The sequence below is a fragment of the Rutidosis leptorrhynchoides genome, chromosome 6 (assembly GCF_046630445.1).
Source record: "Rutidosis leptorrhynchoides isolate AG116_Rl617_1_P2 chromosome 6, CSIRO_AGI_Rlap_v1, whole genome shotgun sequence".
NCBI classification, from domain to species: Eukaryota; Viridiplantae; Streptophyta; class Magnoliopsida; order Asterales; family Asteraceae; genus Rutidosis; species Rutidosis leptorrhynchoides.
Genome location: NC_092338.1, coordinates 430,118,105 through 430,126,392, shown reverse-complemented (window position 1 = coordinate 430,126,392; position 8,288 = coordinate 430,118,105).

Below are 8,288 nucleotides of genomic sequence, written 5' to 3'. Positions count from 1 at the left end.
ACGAATAAATTTTCCCATTATAAATAAATTCCGCTTTCATCCTTGAAAGTCAGTTCGTTCCAACTATTTCATCAAGTTTCCTAACTTGAGGAGTATTAAGTTAATCTTAAAGTTCATACCAACTATTGCATCCAATTTCCCAAATGGATGGGTGTTAGGTTAATCTTAAGGTTCATTCCAACCAATCTTATTATACTGCCGTGAATTTTTTTTTTTTTTTTTATTTATCAATCTTCTCAAATAACATATGCATGTGCGTAGGTAACTAATCCTTTTCGACTACTACATTAAAACTTCCAAGTTTGGTTAATATGAGGTCATTTCCAAATGACCCACCTGTTAATCTTAAAGTACTACCTTAAACTATTCCTCTATCTTTCTCAGCTTACCTTTTGCTTGTCCTATAGAGTACTTAACCCTCATGGTTGTTAATGGCTTATTATTCCTAACGCTAAGGTTCTTAAATATAAGGTTTCTATCGTTCTGGTATCAAACAACCCCGAAACAATAAAACGTTGTGACAAAACGTACCCTAACTAAGATCAAGATCCATGCAAGTCTCCATAACGATCGCTTTACCGCAGGTAAGTTTAAAGTTTTTCCTATATGAGAACTTTTTCCTTAAATATCCACGGTGTCGATATCTATAACAAATTTTCGGGTTTTCAATTCTGCAATCAAGGCCCTTCTTGTACAGTATATAGGCTACGTGGTTATTCTTTCCCTACCTTTAACAGGCTATAATGTGTATGTTCAAGTGATCCCAGCCAAAATTTTCGTGGATCACCTCATATTCCTCATGTAGTAACATTGGAATTTCTGCATGATTTACCTCAATATAATCACGCTGGCCTGGCGTCATTATATTGCACTAAATCGTACGATCATTCCAATATCATTCCATATGGTCAATGTAACATGATCACTTCCAGTTCTACTCAATTCCATCTAACGGTGCTTCATCTTTGTTGTCTCAAAACAAAATCTACATAACTAATCTCACAGTTTCTCGGTGTGGGTGCGTATGTTCCATAGGTCATGCACCAATGCTTAAATGCCTCGTAATTTCTTCAAAATATTCGGGTTCAAGTAATGTCGTTAGATTCCTTTCTAGAAATTCAATCTGGGTCTCGTGTCGAGTTGTACGTGTAGCAAGTAGTGATACGATGTGTCTCGAGGCGACTCCCAAGTCTTTGGGTATGGCTGAGCATCAGTAGAAGACACTACGACCTTGTTAAAGGGAATGCCTTCCCGACTTCTCCAATGTCTAGGAGTGTTAGGGACCTAAGTCCACAGGTGTCGTTAGATCGTCGAGCAGTGGTGAAAAATGAAAGAGTTAAGTGACGGTCATGAAAGCGTACAGGGTATGTGTCAACTGAACAATCTTCTAGATTGCGTGAAGTAATGTTTCGATCTCTAGAACGGTGGAGCAGTAGTAACAGGTGGATTACACCACTAGTTCTTAGGGTTAGACGAGTAGGAAAAGTAGTTCAGGAAAACATCTGAACTGGGAAGGATAAGTTCTCCACGTCGGTATAGCGAATAATGGGCATGTAGCAAGCGCGTAATCAGGCATAACAACTACAGCAGCCTAGATTGTTTACAACAGCACGTAGCATGGCAATAGTAACAGTATCATACCGAAGTAACATGCTAAAAGCAGATAGCAGCATGCAGTAGCGAGAGTAAACAAAAGCATACAGCGAGTTTACATAGTAGTAAAAGGAAACGGTAGCATGCAGTAAGTTCATACAGCAGTAGAAGTAAGCAGTGGCATGCATTAGTATAACAGTAGCATGCAGCAGGTTCCGCAGAAACAAGTAAACTAGCAAGTTGTAGATTAGTCCTATTAGTGAATCCTACTCGGGTCGGTCTTAGACTCACTAATGCAACCTAATTCCCTACAACCAATGCTCCGATACCAAATGTGATGCCCCGTACTAAATCAACATGTACGGACCATCAATAACAGGATCATTACAAGGTTAAGTACTATATGCGATTTCAAAAAGAGTTTGCATTCATAATAAAAGTGACGTCATAACCAACGTCGAATGTTTTACATCAAAAGTATGCTTCACTAAGTAGAAGCAATTAATAAATGTATGTGACCCCAATGGTCGTTACAAATCATCGTTTCAAAAGTAATAAAGTTTGAATGCAAAAGTAAGCGTTCATGCAGTGACATCTCTAAAGCAGCGGGTGTCTACAGCAAGACTAGTATAACAGCGGAAGCAAGCAAACCTTAAGCACCTGAGAAAAACATGCTTAAAAACGTCAACACAAAAGTTGGTGAGCTATAGTTTAAGTATAACAGTAATGTAAGGTAGGCCACGAGATTTCAGTGCTACAAAGAGCGTTTCAAAACAGTAATTCAAATAAGTATGATAAAGTATATGTTTAACCGTGGGCACTCGGTAACTAACTTAACGTTTAATAATATATCACCCCCTGAAAGTACACTTGGCAAGTGCGTATGTTTACGAAGTATTAAACACTCGTTGACTGCTAGCGCGACTAGCCCGAGTGGGGATGTCAAACCCTATGGATCCATATCTAAGATTCGCGTTCACCGGTTCAAAAACCAATGACTAAACGTTACCGTGCTAAAGGGAATATTTATGCCATTATATAACCCACATACATACAAAGTTTAAGTACTCGTGCCTAGCATGTAAAACGTAAAAAGCGCATGTATTCTCAGTCCCAAAAATAGTAAAAGTAGTAAAAAGGGATGCTATAACTCATAATGATAAAGTAGCGGTAAAGTATGAGTCGGGAAATAAGCAAGTATGTAGGTTGTCCAAACGGGTCCTCAACCTAAGTCAAATATCACTAAGTCAGTATATCGTCCCAATAGGTCTATAAGTATGTAAAATAGGTTTTAAAGGTCATCATCATTCATCATCAAACGAAAGGTACAAAGTAAGTTTAGTTCAAGGAAAGAGTTTAAAACAAGGGCTGACTTCGGTCAGTCGCCACGGCCTCTACACAAACCGAACAGAGGTGAGACTAGTGGCCATGACTCCGTATATGAGTCCTTTAGTTGTGGTAAAATTTCCAGAAGCAAACTCGTCTTAGTTTGACCGTGGCGACGGTTTAAGTGCGAGTAGGTCAGAATTTTCAGCACAACGTTAAAAGGACATAGTGACACTCGGAGGGCCATAAATCCTAAACCGTAACTCGGATGAAGACGAGTCTTACACAAAAAAATTATCTACTCAAACAGAGATAACTGAATATCATAATTACAGTAGCCCAGGTTCTAAACAGTAGGTTCCGGTGGTTCTTGGTGCTTGATGTTCATCACGGTTCTCATCCTTGATGCATATAGCTTCAAGTGTACAACTCGTTGTTGGGTTTACATCATCTTTACCAAGTTTTGACCATCATAACACTTGTGTAAGTCTAAGACATGTAGAACAACTCACTTAAATGTTGCAAGTGTTTTGATGAACCAAAGTTACATCAAAGTCTTAGATTTAACACATACATGAAATATAAAGGTAATATTGGACTACAAACTTGAAAGTAAACTAACTAATCAAGATCTTAAGTTGTAGAACATAGTTCTTAGTTTGATCTTGAAGATCCAAGACTCAAAAGTCTAGATCTAAAGTTATTAAGTTAAATCCTAAGTATTAACACTTGAATCTTTACTTTAATGAAACCATAAGCTACAAAACTTAGATTATCATCTTGTAAAGTGTATGTAAGCCCATAAGCTCTTGATTATGACAAAGTTAGAAGACCATAAGCTATATAAACTTAGATCTTACATAAGTATTTGAAGTTATAACTAGAAAGTTATACTTCTATGTTCTTGAACTTTTAAAGTTAATTTTAGTTCAAGATTAATGAGATCAAAGTTAACTAGTAACACTTGACCAATCATAACCAACAAACATGAATTTAAAGTGCATAATATGAAGTAATAAACTAAGTAAACAAGTTAATAAGTCATGGTTGTTCATACTTTAAAGATTCAAGCCAAGGTCTTGATCTTTAGGAAGTAAACTTTTAAGTTTACAACATGAGCTTCAAGTATGATTTTAACAACACATGAGCTTTAATCTTTTGAAAATAACAAGTGTAGAACATAGCTAGAAAGTTTATGTTCTTGTTTGTCTTGTAAGAACAAGATGTTATGAAGAATCAAACTAACAAGTTTGATTCTTAATAATTAGTAAGTAAACAACAACAACTAACAACTACAAGAGATTAAACAACAACAAAGAACAAAAGATGATGATGATATGGATGCTCTTGGGTTCGGTTTTGTTGGAAGAAAAAGAGAGAAACAAAGCCTTTATTACTTACAAGTTTTTGAGAGAAGAATGAGAGAAAAGGTTGAGAGAAAAGTGTTGTATGTGTGTGTGAAGAAATGAGAAAATAATACACTAATAATAAGTAACAAAAAAATTTTGAACTCCCCATTTACCAAGGGGTGGCCGACGGTTTTGGCTAGGAAAGGGGGGAAGGAAAAGCACACTAGTCGCTTGCATGTTTATGGCTTAAAAGATGGATATAAGGTGTGTTGTTATGGGAAAGAGTTGTAACTAGATTCCAAATGCACTAAGCTAACTAGTTAAACCTTAATGATGATACTTACATGAAAGTAATGGGCTTAATTAATCCATTAAAAATGTAGGGTGGGCTTCTAAGTCCACTAACCATAAGCCCAAGTCCAATTAAGTAATAATCCAAGTAAAAGCCCAAGTAATTAACTAGTAACCATAGTTAATTAAAAATGATTAATAAAAATTAATCATGAATGTAAATAATATTCAAAAATATTATTCGTGTAAAATTTGTGTGTCACAAAGACGAATCGGGCATTTAAAAGTCATGTATGGTAACAAGTAAATGTATAACAATACATTCATTAAATCTCAAATATTAATAATAACCATCATTAATTAAGGATGGAAAAACCAGGGTCGTTACAGAACTCCCTTGTTAGCTCTTGAAGGAAGTACATAACCTTCATTTGATTCATTCTGACTTGCAACATGTTCAACTGGAATTTGTTCACTTGATTCGTGACTTGAACTTTGTGGTTCGTCAGGAATTTGTTGAGTTGATCCACTTTGATTTGAACATTTTGGTTCGTCTTGAATTTGTTGAGTTGAACATTCTGGTTCTTCAGGAATTTGTTGAGTTGATCCACTTTGATCTGAACATTCTGGTTCGTCTGAAACTTTTTGAGTTGAACATTCTGGTTCTACAGGAATTTCTTGCTCTTTTTCTGTATCTTGCGAAACTTTTGCAACGAAACTTTTGCACCAGTAGCTCGACTAGACACTATAAGAGCACTTGTGGCATTAGCAGCTCAACGAAGGTGGAAGATTCACCAACTAGATGTAAAATCAGCCTTTCTAAATGGATTTCTCGAAGAAGAAATATACGTCGAGCAACCACAAGGGTTCATTCAGAAAGGAAAAGAAGACCAAGTCCTGAAGCTAAAGAAAGCTCTATATGGACTTAAACAAGCACCACGTGCTTGGTATAGCCGCATTGACAGCTACTTCACAAGTACAGGATTCAGGAGGAGTCAAAGTGAGCCCACACTCTATATCAAAACCCAAGGTAACTCTGACACTCTCATTATTTCCTTGTATGTTGATGATCTTATATATACGGGAAACAATGAGAGAATGATACAAGAGTTTAAGGAAGACATGATGAAAACGTTCGAGATGAGCGACCTTGGTTTGATGCGCTATTTTCTTGGCATCAAAATCAGTCAAGAAAATGAAGGCATATTCATATGCCAAAAGAAATACACAGAAAATCTCCTGAAAAAGTTTAAACTATATGGTTGTAAAACTGTCGCGACGCCACTAGTTGCCAATGAGAAGATGAGACAAGAAGATGGATCGGAGAAAGCAGACGCTTCAAGATTCAGAAGTCTCATCGGAAGTCTACTTTATCTGACAGCAACAAGACCAGATATTATGTACGCAACGAGTCTATTATCCAGGTACATGAAAAACCCTACTCAAATACATTACGGAGCTTCTAAAAGAATTTTAAAATACTTACAAGGTACCATGGACTATGGAATATGGTACAATCCCACTATAGACTCGAAGCTTCATGGATACACTGATAGTGATTGGGCCGGATCAGTAGATGACATGAGAAGTACTTCAGGATACACATTCACACTTGGATCTGGTGTATTCTCATGGACATCAAAGAAACAAGAAATGGTGGCACAATCGTCAGCTGAAGCCGAGTACGTCGCAGCCGCAAACTCAGCTAATCAAGCTATATGGCTAAGAAGAATACTAGAAGACATGGGCGAGAAACAAGATGAAGCTACAAAAATATTATGCGACAACAAGTCTGCAATTGCAATAGCAAAGAATCCTGTGTTTCATGGAAGAACAAAACACATTGATATCAAATATCACTTCTTACGAGAAGTCACCGCCAAGAAAGATATTGAATTAAAATACTGCAAGACCGAAGAACAAATTGCAGACATATTCACTAAAGCACTCCCAAGATCAAAGTTCGAGTTCTTACGCAATATGCTCGGAGTAATGCCAAAAACATTAAGGAGGAGTGTTAAAATAATAATGTTTTTCTAGAGTAATCTAAAATTAACTACTAGTAATCTAGAATTAACTAGTGGTACTAGATATTTAGTAGTAGATATTTAAGTGGTATTGACTAGAAATTACTAGATAGTTAACTAGTCAAAAATATCAAAGAATGCTAGAAACATCTAGCCACTATTTTGGAGCCTATAAATAGGCTAGTGGTCTTGCAAAATTGTACTCAACACAACAAAACACAAACAAATTGAAGTAATAAAACAACTTTCTAAAAACTCTTTTCCATTCTAATTTCTAAAACACCCCCTCAACATTATAAACACTATAATACTTCATACTAATCTATCACTTCTAAAAAATCTAAACCTACACTAAATCTAACATACATATACATTTAATGTATCATCGACTAATTCAACCGTTCTTAACTCTGTAAACTGAACTTGTCTTTAACTAATTTGTATTGATTAAATTATTAAGATTATTTGATAGTTTTGTTGTAAAAGTTTGTACTTTAGATACTATTATCCAACATTGGTTTTTGTATAGTTGAAGAAATTTAACATGCAATCCTTGTAACATCAAATCTTTGACTCTTTTTAGAAGTTATAGATCTTTAACTCTTTGTAAACTTGAATTGGATGTAAATCTTCTAATCATATTTAGTCATATGTAATATTTTGTAACCGTCTTCTGTTAAAGATTTTTCTTGAGAAAAGGAACAAGCATTGATTCCAACTTTTATTAATGAGTGAAGGAAGAACATAAGTGAAAGAGTGAAGAGGATGAACACATTGATTCTTTATAAAAGAAGAAAAAGAAAAGTAAAGCATTGATACTTTAATCATCAGTGAAGAGGAAGAATAGCAATTATCCCTGTCTTTAAAGTTCAACCACAAACTCTCACATCAACTTTTATCTTCTTAAGATAAACATTGGTTCTGAATTATTATTTGATTGTGCAGTTCAAAAAGTTTCATCTCATATTTCTCTTACTCGACACCTAACACAGGCAGGTAATGCTATATTTTATTTGTATATATTTCCTAAATTTATGATACGCCTATATTTTATTTGTATATGTTTCCTAAATTTATGATTTACAACTTAGATTTTTGATAAATGCATAAATAAAAATAGTGTAATAAAAAACATATACTCAATGCATAAAAAGTTTAAATGTTTAGTGGATGATGTAAAACGATGTAATAAATATTACCTCTATTATTATTAGTATATTTAGTATGTATATATATATATATATATATATATATATATATATATATATATATATATATATATATATATATATATATATATATATATATATATATACACACATACATAGATATATATAGGGGTAGGATCAATGAAGATATATATATATATATATATATATATATATATATATATATATATATATATATATATTATATATATATATATATATATATATATATATATATATATATATATATATATATATATATATATATATATATTATTATTTAGGCGGGAAAACGATCGACAAAAATAACATTCAAGATAATATTGTTCGTGAAGAATATGAACGTTTTTTTTCATGTTTTGTGAAGTAAAATTTAGCCCGATTTAGAGTTTAGGGTTTAGGGTATAGGGTTTGGTGTTTTAGGTTTATTCCATAAACCCAAAACATCAAACCCTAAACCCTAAACCCTAATCCCTAAACTCTAAACCGTTCGT